The 14584-nt window shown below is 35.5% G+C and overlaps 1 protein-coding gene across 1 annotated transcript in view; it reads left to right on the forward strand.

Annotated features, from left to right (window-relative positions):
• Positions 1–14584, forward strand: part of Dip-C (dipeptidase C) — a 92784-nt gene that overhangs the window by 917 nt on the left and 77283 nt on the right. The gene's annotated exons all lie outside the window — the stretch shown is intronic.

A 14584-nucleotide genomic window follows, 5' to 3' on the forward strand; every position in this document is an offset into this window, starting at 1 on the left:
TAATTAGAAATGAAAGAAAAAGTTATGGATTTTAAATAAAATTAATTTGACAAAAATTTTTTATTCATTGTAGATGCTGAGCTATTATATACTCAGTCCGACATGTTTGGTAACTTTGTTATGTTAGACTTCTGAATAACAAATATGCATATAAATTAAAATGCAATGAACGTTCATCCTCATTAAACTGTAACATGGACATAAACAAATGAATTATTATTATAATTTTTTTCCCACAGTGTTGTCACTTAAATGCAGAATATCGGTTGGAACTGATGTTTGGCAATTTTTTGTAGCATAATATTTGTGTTGATATTGTATTAAAAACTAGTAATGCTAATGATCGTTCATCATTGAAGTTTTGCTTTGAATATGTCACAAATAGTTAAACCTTCAGTATACCAAATGAGTGCTTTTTTTAGGTGATGAAGAGTGATTGACTCTTAAATTATGCCTATCAATTAAAAGTCATTTCACAGTTTTTTTTTTTTTTATGCGTAATATAAGAGCCTCTAAGAAAGCCCTCTTCAAAAGGGTACTTTGTTTTCCTTTGTTTTGTAAAATCTGTGGTTCTATAAAGAAATCGGAATAATGGAGTAAAATTATGTCTATTTAATAGCACATTAAGAAAGGGGTACTATTCCATTTTGAAGACCGTAAAAAATTGCAGCGAAAATGTATGCACAAAAGCTCCAAATGTAGCAAACGCACCCATTTAACAGCGCGCCAAATCTAGCGTACGCGCTGATTTCAGATTGCATAAGTTTATGTAGTTCTATATTTCTTAAGACGCCATTGAAATACTAGTTTAATTTTTAAATCCTTTTTTGATTTTAAATCCTTTTTTAATATCCTATGGATTTAACAATTTGGGAATTGCCCATGACGAAAAGTCGGCAATAGAATTTTGGGTAAAGTGCAGAATCACCCACTGTTTGACGCATTTTTAAGAATTGCACAAACTCGGTATCCATGTGCACATCGACCTATTTTCACTTTAAAACAAAATCCCCAGAATTGCACAAAAATGGCACTGCGAAGAATGTTTGGCTTGGCTTTATCTATGTACACATCGACCTATTTTCACTTAAAAAGTAAAAGAAAATTGACAAAAATCCAATTGTTTTTACTCTTGTAAAAAGCGGCAAACAAGATTCTGCACTTTACCGAGAATATTTTCAAAGAAAAGGCATCATCCATTATAGAAAGTTACGTTTGAACAACCAAAGAGATGAAATTATGCTTTAGCAACAAGTCGGTAGCGAAATAGCGATGCAGGCATCCATTCAGTTATGTTTAGCAATTTTTATATAAATTATAATAATGATCAGAAATAGTTATTTACTCTTATGCTTCCATTCAGTCATGTTTAGCCTATTTCATATAAATTATAATAATAAAAGAGTATTATATTAAATTAACCTTTCATCTAAATTAAAACATACTTCGTTTCTTGCCGCAATTATTTTTGGCAGCATTGGCATCAACAATAGTTTGGCGAATTTTTACAGCCCTCGAAACCGAATAGTACCAAGAAAGGTATCTTTATAAGTAGTAAGTCTTTTTTTTTAATGGTTAATCTTTGGAGTATGGTAACTCGGAATTTTGGTTGATCTTTACATTATGGTAACTTGGCGTTTTTTTGGCGAAAATTTGGCGACCAACTCTCCTACAGCAACCTCTATTTTTTTTTCCCGCCGCCATTTTGTCTTCACGAAGTAAAGACATGTTTCTTTTCTTTTTATCTACTGAACACTTCTTCCAACAATCTACTAGCCGAATTACACTTATGCTAGAAATTTTATCTAACAAAACTGCTTAATCATGACAAATATTCACTGCAAATTTGGGAAAAAGTGCACAATACCATACTCCTTACGCGTTTTTCACAATAACACATACACATAAACCATGTACACGCCGACTTATTTTTACTTAAAAAAACATCCCAGAAATGCACAAAAATGGCATTGCGTACACTCTTCACTATATCCATGTACACTGCTTTTTTCTCATAAATTAGAAAAATTTCACGAAAATACATGACAATTTTCTCAATCTTTAAACCCGGTAAAAAGAACATATATGAAATTACCTGATCACGAAAAAGTATTTACCCTTTCCAAATATGAACATTTCCACATATAAAATAAATAAAATATCCAAAAACTTTTACCTCTAAATCATCTATTACATTATACACGTCACCAACGAATTCATACCGCAAGCATTACAAATACTTAGTATCAAATATTTAAATTATTTCCATGCACGTTTACTTCAACTTAAACATATACCAAATTCCTACAAACATAAAATTCACAAAATAACTATCATTTAATTAAAATATCACTAAACCATGTACACGCCGACTTATTTTCACTTAAAAAAACATCCCAGAATTGCACAAAAATGGCATTGCGCACACTCTTCACTGTATCCATGTACACTGCTTTTTTCTCATAAATTAGAAAAATTTCACGAAAATACATGACAATTTTCTCAATCTTTAAACCCGGTAAAAAGAACATATATGTCAGATATTTATATTATTTCCATGCACGTTTACTTCAACTAAAACGTATACCAAATTCCTACAAACATAAAATTTACAAAATAACTATCATTTAATTAAAATATAATTAAATTCAAAAACACTACTTAAAATATAAATGAGCACATACATTAAATTAATACATACATAAATACCCATTTCGAATTCACTTTAGTTACGGCCAAGGGATCCAAAAATTCACGAACACTGTTTCACACAACACAGAATAAAGCCAAATACAAAATTTCCAGATTTTTTCCCGATTTCCCCCCTTTTTCAATTAAAGAACCGTAATTCGTCCATTAATATCACATGACATATCCCATGATCTCTCATTTCCCTCACACAAAATAATGCGTAATCGGAACTGAGTACTGCTCACATTATTACCAAAGTGCCAGGTAGTAACCTTTATTGCCTCCAAAATGTCGCCAAACTACCAGTTACCATATTGTAAAGATCAACCGGAATTTTTTTGGCGAAAATTTGGCGACCAACCCTGCTACAGCAACCTGCTAGTTTTTGTTTGGACGCCATTTTGTTTTCACGAAGTAAAGGCATTTTTTTTTTTTTTTTTTTTTTACTTAACATTTTTTTCCAACAATCTGCTAGCCGAATTACGCTTATGCTAGAACTTTTATGGAACAAAAAAAGTGCTTAATCATGACGAAGATTAGGTGCGAAATTGGGAGAAAGTGCAGAATCGCAAACTGCTTGCCACGTGTTTAAGAATTGCACATACACAGCATCCATGTACACGTCAACCTATTTTCACGTAAAAAAACATCTCAGAATTGCACAAAAATGGCATTGCGCACACTCTTGACTTTATCCATGTACACTGCTAAAGGCCTAGCTAGTAACCTTTATCGCCTTACCAAAATGTCGCCAAACTACCTGTTACTATATACCAAAGATTAGCCTTTTTAGTTATTACTATACTTAGTTATTACTTAGACAGCAGTTAGTGCTTTATTGTAACACAGGAAATAGCATCTTTAATTCTTCAACTAAATTGGTACGTTTCTATCTCCCGATTTTTTGCTTAGAGTGTCTACAAGCATTTGCAAGCTTTTTGTGATTGCTGTTAAGTTGTTATGTCTGTTTATTCAATTAAGGCAAAGCACAAGAAGATATCTAGCTAAACCAATTAAGAGACAGCACTTTATATTTGTGTAGCATACAAGATCACAAAAAAAAAAAAAAAAAAAAAAAAAAAAAAAAAAAAAACATGCATCTGGTTCATTCACCAGAAATCAAATATTAACAAAACTATTGATATTGTCGATCTGATATTCTGCTATTGATAGGTCCTGACCATTAGTAATACTTCCCTTGCCTGTCACCAAATTCCTGTTTTTTTCCATATAATGCTGAATATAACAATAGTGTAACTGTTTACTCTTTTTCTCAGAGTCATAAGACCAGTGTTTATTACAGCATTGAGTAAGTTTATTAGTACGTAGCGTATTCGGAAACTAAGTACCGTTTCATTCTAGCGATGTCGCAGCGCTGTGGTAGGCGTCCATGTCCAAAAATCATGGGCACTGTCTTCTGGGATAGGAAAGGCGTTTTGCTTACTGAATTTCTTCCCAGAGGTGATTATACCATTATGCGGCACGGTATTGCGAGACTTTAACAAAACTAAGGCGTGCCATTCAAAACAAACGAAGAGGAATGCTCAGTAAAGGAATTGTGTTGCTCCATGACAATGCTCGGCCCCATACTGCTGGTGTCACTCAATTGTTAATTCGAGTTTCATTGGGAGCAGTTCTATCACCCACCGTACAGCCTGGACTTGGCGCCGTCCAACTATCACTTGTTCCTGCACATGAAGCGCGAGCTTGGTGGCAAGCGCTTTGGATCTGATGTTGACACGAAAAATGCTGTGGAGTCGTGGTTATCGAAACTGGCGGGAAGTTTCTTTGACGATGGCATACAAAAACTGGTCACCCGCTATGACAAGTGTTTGATCATTGGCAGAAACTATGTTGAAAAATAGTTTAAGACATGTATTTTCATGTAAAAATAAAATTGGATCCGAAAAAATTGTTTTACTATTTTTTTTTTTTTTTTTTTTTTTTTTTTCAAAACGATACTTAGTTTCCGAATACGCCTCATAGATATCTTCTTCTGCTAGCATGACTTAGTTCTACTTTCATTTGAAAATCAGATTTTCGTGGTTCTACACCTATGTATCTCTGAGTTGAATAACACTGACCAAAAATATAATAATTTCTTCTTTTTTCCGTAACTTTTTTTTTAAACCAACGAATCTCTGCATGAAGCTAAAAAAAATCAATATAGTAAATAAAAATTTCACTTCATCACTATAAACACATTCATGCTGTGACCAAATAAAATATGTAGTGATTTCATTGGTTTTCTGAAGAATACAAGTTTTTCTTTTTCTTCTGCTCATATGACTTCCATTATCATGTAAGGCATGCTAAGAACAGAAAAAAATATGTGATCCATATTCAGTAAATTCATTTCCAGTGGTATTCTTTATAAAATTCAAAAAAGTATTCTTCTTCAGACCCCCCCCCCCAGTCCTGCTATGCTGCCTCAGCAAGGCGGGGGGGGGGGGGGGTGTCACTGGGCAGAACAGGCGAAGAACGTCGGGAGCATAGCTCCTGGTAGGGCCACCCTAGGCGTGAAAGTTGTTCTAACATGCCCAGCTAAAGCATAGCAGGTTAAGATCCTTAAGAGAATTACTGTCTTGGTGATTGGGTGTCGCAATCCTGGAGCCCTAGTGATCTCTCCTCCTTTCTGCCTCCTCTCCTCTTAACTTCAACTTTTCTCATTTTCCTTCTTCCTTGTGGTTTCCTCTTCTGAGGTTCGGCCTCGTCATAAGAAACTGGAACAGCCTTGTTCCTAGTTCTTTGAGTGGCGAGAAAACTGCTCACGTGTTTGCTGTGCGTGGAGATCCGTGTCACTGGAAAGGAGAGTCCTGGTAGTTGAGCTGTGAGGTACTGTCCGCAGCACACTGCTTTGGCCTCTGCTTCAGTTAAACAGGAGGCACCTTGTTGTCCTCACGGGTGTAAATCGGCTGGTCACTAGTCTTTGTGTCAGTGGTCTGGGAACAAGCTCTCTAGAGTACCTGCTTTTGGAAAGCCGGCTGTGTAACTTCAGTTTGCATATAGGTCCGGCTATTCCTGGCATAGGAATCTGTGTCCCCTTGTTGGCCTAATGGTGGGTGGGGCGGTCGGACCCGAATCATTCTCCATTCAAGTATGAATGCAATGATATCTTCCTGCTCCAACAATGTTCTCGATACTCCAGTTGTGATCAAAAGACTAAGAAGTGATATAGAAAGCACTGTATCAGATGTATTTTGTCCACATTTCTTAATTATAACCAGCTTTGAAGAATTGGAAAAAAATGTCAATCTTTCTAATAAACAAACATCTTTTGTCTTCTGTAGAAGAACTGAAAAATATTAATAGACTTCGGTCTGGAGACCATTTGATAGAAACTGTGTCCAGAAGGCAGTCTAATAGTCTTTTGAAACTAACTAAATTAGGAGAAGCAAACATTGCACTTAAGCCACATAACACTTTAAATTCATCTCAAGGAGTAATCTCTGAAATAGACTTATTGTCAGTAACTGAAGAGGTTTTTTTTGTTAGAGTTGGCAGATCAAAACATGTGTGGTGCTCGTAGGATCAAAATACAGAAAGAAGGTCAACTCTTTCTCACTAAACATGTCATGCTTACTTTCAAGTCTCCTAACCTGCCTAAAAACATCAAAGCTGGATACCTAAACTGATTAGTCAGGCCGTATATACGGAATCCAATGCGTTGCTTTCAAAGTCAGCGCTTTGCACATAAAAAGACCTCTTGTTGCGGTAGCCTCACATGTGCTCGATGTTCCATCGCAGGCCATGCCAGTGAAGGCTGCTGTACTGCCCCCTTATGTATAAATTGTAAAGGTGAGCACCCAGCTTTTCAAGGTCATGTCCGAAATGGCAAACAGTAAAACAAATTCAAAGCATTAAAGTTACAGAAAAGATATAATTTGCAGAAGCCAAAAGACTTGTTCTCTCTAATCAGCCAAGACCTAATAAATCTTATGCTTCCACAATAAAATCATTCAGATCAATAACAACGCAAACCACAATAACCCCACAGGAAAAAGAGCTAGCAATGACAGAAGATGCTAGAAACCAAAAATCAGGGAGAGAACCTGATGTTGAAAGTAGTATGCCGGTGACTGCATCCAAAGGAAAACAGGATGTCCAACAGAACAAACATAAAGATGTTATCAAAGAGAAAAATAAGCAAAAACCTAGGATCCCCAGTCAAAGTTCTATCACAAACATGAGTTCAGGATGCCTAGATGACTCGGATGAAATGGAGGTTGAACAAGGGTTATCCCTTCCGAAACACCTTTTGCCTCGAAAGTCAAAAAAACAACACCGCCAAAACAAGCATCCATAATGGGTACCTTAATTTCGGGAAACTGCCGAGGTTTCTGTCAAAACCTGGATAATATCAAGGATTTAATCAACATCTATCAACCTGCCTGCTTTGCACTTCAGGAGACCTTGTTAAAACCAAGCAGACATGCTAAGATACGGAGATATACCACAGTAAAAAAGGACAACCTGTCTGGAGATCGGGCATAAGGTGGTGTGGGCCTTATCGTCTCCCACAATCACTCATACATACTCATAATCTCCCATACTGCTGTCTCTTTGACGACCTCCTTCAAGCTGCGACAGTTCAGATTAATTTATGCTTCTCAATCTCAGTATGCACTATTTTTTTACCCCCACATGAGCATGTAGATCAGCGAGAGTTGGACAGAATAATAGAGCAGCTCCCAGAACCTTTTCTGCTTTTAGGTGACAGCCAACTAGAACCATTTCATGCAATGATCTGGCCTTTTGTTCTCCATCTTTACTTCCCTTTTGCTCTTTCAGTGTAGGGGAGAATCTCTACGATAGTGACCATTTCCAAGTGATTGTAAACATTACAGGAAAGTCTGTGATTTCAAGACAACCACGCTTACTTTATGATAAAGCTGATTCTTGCGCTCTGCTGACTGAGGAAATGGTAAACAATGTGGAGATTAATATAGCAGTAAAAATGCCATTGCACAAGCAGCTGATCTCTGTATTCCGAAGTTCTCGACAAAGATCCCAAAGCTCCCTAAACCCTGGTGGAACAATGATTGCCATGAAACTTCGAGAGAGCAAAAGAGAGCTTGGCATATCTTTCGCCGATATCCAACACTGGCAAATCTTCTTGCCTTTAAGAAAGCTAAGGCGAATGCAAGAAAAGTGAGACTGCAAAGTCAGAGAAAATTATGAGCAGCATACATGTCCATTATTACCTCCTCAAAGTCTAGCAAACAGGTTTGGGAAAGAGACTGCAAAGCCTCTGGACTATATAATGATTATCCTTTCTCTGTTCTAGAAAAAGATGAAAAGGTAATAAGCACTAGAGAAGAAATAGCCAGTACGTTTCATGCTGTATCTGGCAGTAGATTCTTATAACGATCTTACCATGTTTAAATTAAGAATAGTTTCTCGCACTGATATGACCTGCCCTGGTCCTGATGGCATAAGTTATTTGATGATAAAGCATCTGCCCTATGAATCTCTAGTGGTTCTTTTCACTCTTTATAATAAGATATGGAAGGAACAAATTTTTCCTACTGATGCAGAGCCTTTGTAATACCTATAGCAAAACCCAGCAAGGACCCAGAAAAATCCTTCAAATTATGGCCCCATCGCACTCGCTAGCTGCCTTTGCAAGATCATGAAAAAAATGGTAAATCACCGTCTCACATACTATCTGGAGAATGACGATTGCCTATCACCTTACCAAAGTCGTTTTCATAAGGAAGATCTTCACTCGACAATGCCTTGTTTTTAGAAACCGCAGTACGTAATGCATTTGTGAAAAGAAATTATGTGGTTTCAATCTTCTTTGACATGGAAAAGGTGTATGATAGAACTTGGCAGCACGGAACTCTTCACAACCTTTACAGCACTGGGCTGCGAGGTAATTTACCCATCTTCACTCAAGACTTTCTGAAGGACTGCACTTTCCAAATTAAGATTGGTTTGTTGCTCTCCCAAGTATTTTAATCTTTGACCACTAGTCCACATTATTAGTTTGAATTTGACTGTTCCTGTTTAATTACGTCACCATTGTTGGCAGTGGTGATAAAGGCAAAGCATGTTTTGCTTCCCTTAAATAAAGCTAAGACTAAACTAAATAAAATTCTTGCTTTATTCCGTAAATAAAATAAAAGAGCTAACACTGTAGCCTTTACATTTAAAATCATTTAGTGAAAGCAAACTAGCATTATGCTAACTCATAATGACACAAGAGAACAAGAACACCAAAGCTGCGCCGATACCAACGTACATATATATTATATTCGGCCAACCCGCCGATCTTGATGTCATTGGCCAATCAGCGGCAACCACGTTAGCTTACCTCCGATCAAAATTTGCATGTGGAAAACTAAAGCCAACAAACGGCCCTCTTTTCCCCATGCAAAGACAAAAACAAAACTTTCACAGAAGTTCATAGTTCAGTTCTATTATACGAAAACACTTATTGTCTTTAAACACTGAAAACATCTAAACAAAACTTTCTTAAATTAACAGCAGTCGCTGCTTTTGTAAATAAGTCGGCAGTATTTAATTTACTGGTGATAAATTCAAGGTCAAACATTCCATCATTTACTAGTCTTCTAACAAAGTGATATTTTACATCAATGTGCTTAATTCGGCGATCTAGAAAAATCAATGGCAGACTTGTTATCACAAAATAGTTTACACTCTCTTAAATTAAACTTTAAAATTTCATTTTGTAAGACATTTTTTGTCCACATTAATTCCTTCGCTGCTTCAGATAAGGCGATATACTCCGCTTCCATGGTTGATAAACTTACACATTTTTGTTTAACAGTTTTCCAGATTACCGGTACTTCATCTAAATATAATATAAATCCTCCTATGGACACGCGGTCATCTCTATTACTTGCATAATCAGCATCTGAATAACAATATAAATTTAGATGTTTAATCTTCGATAAGTTTAACTTATATAATTTAGTACTATTGAGATAACCAAGCAATTTCAACAATGCTTCCCAATGCCTAATTCCAGGATTCTCCTGAAATTATGATAAGTTATTCACTGCATATGTAATATCAGGCCTTGTCCTGTTAGCTACAAAAACTAAACATCCTAACAGATTTCTAAAGGGTAATGTATGCATTTCCGTAATTTCTGCACTTGTAGATGGACAATCTAATTTTGTAAGAATAGTGCCCTTAGCTATGAGAAGTGAAGTTATTGGTATCTGGAAATGTTTAAATTTTTCAAAAATTTCTTCGATATATTTTTGCTGATGTATAAAAAACCCATTTTCGTTCTCTAAGAATTAAATTCCAAGTAACGTTTTAGTTTTGCCTAATACTTTAAGATCAAAAAACTTACTCAGCTGTGAAATTACTTTATCTATACTATATTGATCTTTACTAAAAATCACAATATCATTTACATATAACAAGAGAATTACATTTGAACCCTTATAAATGCAATTACACCATTGTATTTTCTTAAAATGTAGATTTTCTAAATTACTTTCAAATTCACAAAACCATTCACGGCCGCTTTGATGTAGACCGTAAATGGCCTTGTGTAATAAACACACTTTATTTTTCTCTTCGATAAATCCCTCTGGTTGCGTCATATATATTTTCTCATTTAGGTTTGCATATAAATATGCGTTCTTTACATCTAACTGACAATTAGTCCATCTATATAAACATACCAGTATAGTGAAAAATATTCTTATGATTGAAAAATTTACTACAGGACTGTAAACGTCATCAAAATCTTCACCCCTTTTCTGCCTGAATCCCTGTGCTTCTAAGTGTGCTTTGTATCTAACCACTTGATTCTTTTCATTTCTTTTCAGCGTATAGACCCATTTGTTTCCTATTATAGTTTTATTTTCTGGCTTTTCGACTAATTCCCAAACCTTTCTTTTCTTTATTGTGTCAATTTCTTCTTTCATTGCCTTATCCCATTCTTCGGCATTTACTGATTTTCGTGCTTCTTTAAAATTTTGTGGGATAACTATTTCTACGGAATTTGCCTCTTCAGACACAGAGCTAGTCTCCTGTTCTACGAAATTAACTTTCCCCGAGTATTCGTTTTTTCCACTAAAATCGAACTTATCTTTTTCATATTTAATATTTCTTGCCTCACAATACTTTTCAATATCATTATAGGATCTAAAACGGGTGTCTGTTCCCTCTACATAATAATATATGTCTGTACGTGTTCCATCTGGCCTTTTAACTGCTTTTCTTTGCCAGTTTAAGTCTGATACTTCTTTCGGAGTAGATTTGTCATCTGACAACTTTATTTCTTCTCTAGAAATTTCCTGTTCTTCATCTGATTCTGCTAATTGCTCAGATTCCTCTAGTGTTTTAAATTTAGGTTTTGATTTCTGTTCCAGGATGCCATTTGCTACATACAGTATTTCATCGAACTTCACATTACAGGTTTTTATTAATTTGCGTTCTTCTGGCAGCCATATCCTATAACCTCTAGTGTCCTTCGCATATCCTACCAGGATTCCTTCTTTGCACCTCATTTCTAATTTATTCCTAAGCTGTTTTGGCACGCCAACATAGGCTTTACAACCAAATACTTTAAAATAAACAACACTGGGTTTTCTATTTAGGAACATTTCATAAGGGGTTCGGTTGCTTTTATGACATACTCTGTTCCACGTATGTACGAAACAGCCAAGAGCTTCTGCCCACCATTCTTTTCCCATTTTACCGTCATTGAGCATAGCTTTAATTGCGTCTAATGCCGTTCGGTTAAAACGTTCACTCACACCGTTCTCTTCTGGGGTGTACGCGTTCGTGCGTTCAACACTAATTCCATTCTAAGTACTCTTCGAATTGCCTATTACAGAATTCCCCACCATTATCGGTGCGTATACTTATTAATTTTCTATTTGTCAGTCTTTCCATTTGCCTATGATAATTCTTAAAGTTGTAGAACGATTCGTTTTTATTTTTCATACAATACACTGTTACTAATCCACTATAGTCATCTATAATAGCAAGAAAATATTTACTCCCACCCTTAGATGGAACTGGTAGTGGGCCACAAACGTCTAAATAAACCAACTACAATGGTTTATCAGATCTCTTCGGAACAGATTTAAAAGTTATTCTACTAGATTTAGCAATAATACACGATTTACACCTCTCTATTGGTTTATCAATTTCTGGTAACCCTTTCACGCTTTGATTCTTACTAGTTTTCTCAATATAATCAAAATTTACGTGGCTAAATCTCCGATGCCATAGTATTGCATCGTCTATTTTATTTAACTTTCCAATTTCTATACCGTAACCAGCTTCCCTTTTACCTGTTGCATATCTAAATGGTTTTACGTGATAAAGTCCGTCATATCGTTTAGCGTAGCATAATCTATCCCAATTATAAAAGTATATCCACATCTTCCCTTTTGAAATCACAAAATGAGCACCAGCCTTTTCTAACCTTGCTCCCGATAATAAATTTCTTCTTAGATTTGGATTATATAACACATTATCTAACTCAATCCAATTTATTCGATTGCCTACTTTTACTGCAAATTTGACAGTACCCTTTCCTAGTACTTTACTTTCACAATTTCCTACAGCTAAAGACATACGTATATCGTTTATTTCTTCGAAATTTGTCATTAAATTTCTATTATTACAGAAATGAGTTGTAGCTGCAGTATCTACAACCCAATTAAATTTATCTGCGTTACCTCCTTTATCTGTAGTTGTTACATAATTTTCTACTAACATGAATTCTTTATCTTTAAACTGTCCATTTTTATCGTCTATTTTAAACTTCTGATTTTTACTTACATTTTCTTTACATTGAGCAATTAAGTGCCCAAATTTATGACATCTGAAACAAGGTCCTATTCCCATATTCCCCATTTTTTTTCTTAGATTTAGTTTTATTTTCAACTTTTATCTTTCCCTGCATTTAAATAGTATTAAACACGCTTACCTTGCTGTCTTCTAAATCGGCAATTACCTGGCGAAGTCGGCTTTCTTCCCTTACCAGCTCTTCAGCAATTCTTTCCAGCGTAAAATCTTCGTCCTTCCACCTATATATCAGCTGTACAATGCCGGAGTATTCCTGGGGTAATCTCCTTATTGCCTGAAATCCTTTAAAAGTTGTGACCAGCTTCAGCCAACTTCTTTGCAGTCATTCGTATTCTTGCGATGAATAATCCTATTTCTTCATTTGGTGTATATCTAATACTAAAAAATTCATCCAGTAACTGAATTATCCTTGCTCTTGTTTTGGGTTCGAATTGCTTCTGCAGAACTTCCCACGCTTCTTTACCACTTGAACATTCTTGTATCAGCGGCCTGAACTCAGCTTTAATTCCGTAATATAATGTAGTGAAGGCTATGTTCTCCCTCAGTGTGAACTCCTGCTCTTCACGCCTTGTTGCACTTTTATCTAATTCTTCTTCTTTGTCCTCTATGAAGCTCCAACAATTTTTATCCAGTAACAGCATTTTCATGTCGACTTTCCATCGATCCCAGTTGTCATGGTTTAACAACTCAAAACCTTCAGGTAGTAATGACATCTTCAATTAAGTGTGAGCACAACGACTTAAACAAACTTCTAAGACAGGTCAGCTTCTTTTCGTGGATAACGACCCTCTTCACCTGCATTCCATCAAAGCTGAGTTGAACTGGATGACTGATTAGCTGTTGACGCTGGGCCCATAACCCTGTTGGCAGTGGTGATAAAGGCAAAGCATGTTTTGCTTCCCTTAAATAAAGCTAAGACTAAACTAAATAAAATTCTTGCTTTATTCCGTAAATAAAATAAAAGAGCTAACACTGTAGCCTTTACATTTAAAATTATTTAGTGAAAGCAAACTAGCATTATGCTAACTCATAATGACACAAGAGAACAAGAACACCAAAGCTTCGCCGATACCGGCGTACATATATATTATATTCGGCCAACCCGCCGATCTTGACATCAGCGGCAACCACGTTAGCTTACCGCCGATCGACCTCCGATCAAAATTTCCATGTGGAAAACTAAAGCCAACAACCATGAGCTGTAATTGATTTTGTTAGCATCAAAACATGCCTTTATGTTCTAAGTTCTTTTTAAATAAGAGGCTTATTTAAACCTTTGTCTGATATTGTTGTTAATTTCAGACATAGCGATAATATGCTTCACGTCTGTCAGGGATTTTGGACTATTTAACTTTTACCAGATAAATTAAACCCACATAGGTACATTATGGAGAGGTTGACTAAAGCACACAGAAACTAGTGAGAGCATTGGTTTGCATATTGAGACAAATCTCTAATTGTTAGAAAAGATGCTTAAAAGAGAAGGAAATCGATATAAACGTTCAAATATGACCAACTATCATAAGTGTAAAATATTTAATGCTACTTGATAAATTTCATAGTTTATTTTATTCTCAAACTTATTAATAATTATGTTAATTAATTCATGTTTAGTAATAATGTGTACTACTTAGAGATCTATTTTATTTTTAGGATGGTATTACAAAAGTGAAATTTAGGCATAGATAATATCTTCAATTGAATTTATTCAGTTCAGGTCCCGTTTTCTCATAGGTCCTTAATTTTTTTCATTAATGGTCCTTAAAAGTACTTAATTTCCATGTGCAGAAATGTGTACGAACTCTGGAAAATGATGTCCCTTTAACAGACATACGGAATTATATCAGATCAAAGATCTTGTCTTGCCTATGAATTGGTCACTGCAGACTGACACATCGTTATCTCTTGAAAGGAGATAATGAGCCTATTTGTGGAAATTGCAACGTTCCCATTTCAGTCAATCGCATTTTAACGTGCTGTCCTACTTTTAGTTAAAAACGTGATGATTATTTTAACTCAACGAATGTTAACTTAACAGATCTCATTGGAAGAAACCCCCACATCAACCTCATAAGATTTTTAA

Source organism: Stegodyphus dumicola, chromosome 12 (genome assembly GCF_044657685.1).
Source record: "Stegodyphus dumicola isolate Sdum_Otavi_A_Nest chromosome 12, ASM4465768v1".
NCBI lineage: Eukaryota > Metazoa > Arthropoda > Arachnida > Araneae > Eresidae > Stegodyphus > Stegodyphus dumicola.